Source organism: Epinephelus moara, chromosome 5 (assembly GCF_006386435.1).
Source record: "Epinephelus moara isolate mb chromosome 5, YSFRI_EMoa_1.0, whole genome shotgun sequence".
In the NCBI taxonomy this organism is placed as follows: domain Eukaryota; kingdom Metazoa; phylum Chordata; class Actinopteri; order Perciformes; family Serranidae; genus Epinephelus; species Epinephelus moara.
In genome coordinates, this window is record NC_065510.1 from 31,754,276 (window position 1) to 31,757,997 (window position 3,722).

Below are 3,722 nucleotides of genomic sequence, written 5' to 3' on the forward strand. Positions count from 1 at the left end.
CACAAGCTGAATGAGGGTGTCAAACACTTTAGAGTGAAAGAAGCATAAAAGGCATTATTTTCATTATTTTGGTTCACATTTATTGATACTTTTGCACAGATTAAAATGCATTTTCTTTATGTGCACATTTGACCATTGAGTGTTTTCTTATTATATTTCCGTACCTCCTTCCAATTTAGAACATCATTGTGCAGTTTTCTGCAAGTTTGCACCCAAATTGCAGAAGAGAGTGTAAAGTTAGCACCATATTTTTCAGTAACAGACAGTTTTCAAAGTGAGGTCTCCATGAATTCTGTCTTTCATTTCTTGCATGTCTCTAATTGGCTTCGGATGAACACTTGCTCTAAAAAGACAATCCTGAATCCTTCGTTTGTGGCACAATAATAAACACTCCTGACACATGCTAATCTGGACCTTGTAGGTCCAGGATGTGGGTCCCAGGGCATGAGACTGATTATGAGACTATATATATAGCAGTATTAACTTTCACTCTTTATTTTAACAAAGGAAACAATGAGTCATATGTATAAGTGTTTCACTGAATAATAACAATAATAAGTAAAATAATTTAAAAGGAAATGTGGACATTCAAATATTATTTTGTGCGTGTGTGCATGTGTATGTGAGTGCGTGTGTGAGTCTGTGTGTGTGTGTGTGTGTGTGTGTGTGTGTGTGTGTGTGTGTGTGTGTGTGTGTGTGTGTGTGTGTGTGTGTGTTGTATGTGCACAGTTTAGGTCAGATCAGGGCTTTACACAAGAGACCTGTAAGCTTCAGAAGCCACGTGAAGGTGAGGTCAAATGATGTGACCTATTCTGTTACGTAGCGTGTCCCTAACATAGCTGCGGTGTGTGTGTGAGAGAGAGACAGAGACAATTGGACATGTAGTGTTATAAAATTAGATTAATTATCCCACTCCACTGGCTGATTATAAATAGATCAGTTTTAATTCAACAATAAAGAGAGAGGGAAGTTATTGTAAAGATGGAGATTTATGACCATATTAAACACATAACCCTGCTGGGATTACATCCAACCAAACCTACCTTTTGTTTCTCACGTCCAACTGTGTTTATCCAATTAAACAGGAGCATACTTAATGAAGTGGGCAGCTAACTTTCTCTCACATGCAAAATGTTGCTCTTGATGGCTGATAATCAGTCTGTGTCCTCAGCCAGTCAAGCTCCATTACCCTCTGGGAACAGAGCAAGCCCTTCCAAAAGTCTGCACATAGGATGATGAAGCTCTAAAGGTTGTCTCTGGCTGTATGTTTGTGCATGTGTGTGTCTTTCGGACCTGTGTGTAATTGACAACAGAGTGAAAAATTGAATTTCCCCTCGGGGATTAATAAAGTATATAAAAATTAAAAAAAAATATGTCCAGGTGGTCTCAGGACTCTCTGGGACTATGTCACATAAAGGCAACAAGAGAAAATACAAAGTGTGCAACAATGACTTTGTTAAAATGGTGTCGCATTCTCTCTTTAATAACTATAATCTACATATTTCAACAGTAAAACAAAGCAATGCCACGGCCTCAGGTGACACTTGGTTTGGTGCAGAGGTGTTTGACCTCAGTCAGGATTCCGCATTTGGGCCATAGCTGCTATATTAAGGGCTATGTAAAGTCCTGACAAGGCTAAACTCATTACACAACCAACCAATCTAACCTAACCTCCTTCTAGGTAGGCAGGTACATTGCCTGCAGAACTTGAAATAAAAATAAGTCTCTTGGCATGCAGAAGTAACCTCAGCAGACCCTTGGTAGCTGTTGCAGGATAAGTTTACGTTGCTCTTCTCTTTCAAAAACAAGATCTAGTAGTGGTCGGCTTTGAGATAGCTGAGCAACTGTACAAAGATGTAACCTAATAATATGTGCAACTGAACATTAGCACAACCTAGATAGAGTTATAAATGTAAACCTTGATTTGGCATTAAACAATTTGCACAATACAATAAATTATTTGTTTGTTTTTACATCAAGGTGAGAGAAGCAAGTTCCTTTCATTGGTAGGCCAGGCAGTCAAAAGTGAGAGATATTCATCTTCTTCTGTGAAGCTGGGCTCAGCAGCAGCTTATTGGCTAAAGCTTGTGCCTGAAATAGCTGCTAAGTCATATAGTTAGAGACCCTCTATCTGTGAGCAGGTAATCGGGAAGAGATCTATATAACGAGTCTATAAATAGAAGAGAACAATATCATTTATCTAATTTACCCTAACGAGAAGCCCTGATCCCCTTAGCTACTGTTGCTATGCCTGTCAAACACAAATGCAGTTTACAATGATAATGGTGGCAGCTTCCCAGAAGTTGTAATTCAATTGTTTGGCCACTACGTCAAATTGGCTTTAACACCTGGCGTTGTTGGTGGGGGCTTGGTGGGGAGGATACATATAACATTATACTAATATCATATGAAATGAATATGGTAAATGGACTGCAGTTGTATAGTGCCTTTCTAGTCTTCCAATCACTCAAAGCACTTTTACACTACATGTCACAGTCATCCATTCACACACACATTCAAACACACTCGTGGCCAAGGCTATCATAAATGGTTCCACTCACTACTCAGTAACTGTTCACACACTCTCACACACCGATGGGTCAGCCACTGGGAGTAATTTGGGATTCAGTTTCTTGTCCAAGGATACTTCATCATTCGGACTGGAGGAAGTGGGGATCAAACCGTTGATCTTCTGAATAGTGGATGACCCTCTCTACCACAGTAGTAGAGCCACAGTAGCCCAAACCTAAACCTACTGGTGAGTGGAACACGTGTGACAAATTCAAATTAATTTATTTTGAATGTAGAGTGAGTGTCTAATGGATAACTGCTTGACAGAGACAGCAAACTTTTTTTCCCCCAACTCCACAGGTGTAAGAATAAATCTCAGAGAAAGACATCCCTCTCTGTGAGTCTTTTCATTGAGGAATTTCTACCACACAGTGACTAGTTCCACCTCAAGGCTTGCCATTTTTATCTACACAGAGTTGGAACTGGGTAGCTGAGCCCCTTAAATTGACAGTTCACAAAAAAACAACAACATATTTTTCCTTTTATATGTAGTGCTATTTAGTATCAGTTTTGTGTGAGTTGCCAAGTGTTGGAGATATGAGCCTTGGAGACGTCTGCCTTCTCTCCAGTATAATGGAACTTGACGGCACTCAGCTTGTGGTGCCGAAATACTCATGGACAACATGGACAAGAGGCTCATACTTGTAACAGCGAGAGACTTTATCATTTTTTTTCGCTGTGAAAACACTGGACTACCGACAAGTGCTTGGTCTTCTCGGAAAGCTACGATTCCGCTGTTTCACATGATATGCGTGGCTTCTATGACGAACGGTTGCGGAGAAAATCCATAGAGAAGAACAGGTGTGAATTTGGACGCACTATGCGTCGTTCAGGCCGATAGGGTTAATCGTGTCCTCCAGCAATGTTAGCTAGCTCCGTGGTGTTACGTGAGCTAGCAGTAGATGCACGCTTCCTTCTGCGCAGTGATACAGTTGGCAGGTGTACAGTGGTACAAAGAAAATAGTTCCTACATGAAACTGCTCACAACAAGGTCTATGGATTATCTTGAGTATCCGGGTCATGATTTCTGCAAAGAGACATTGCTGTAACGTTTTTCAAATGTAATTCTTTGGCACTTTGAGCACCACAAGCCGAGTGCCATCTAGTTCTATTTTATTTGAGAGAAGGCAGACATCTCTTTAGCTGATATC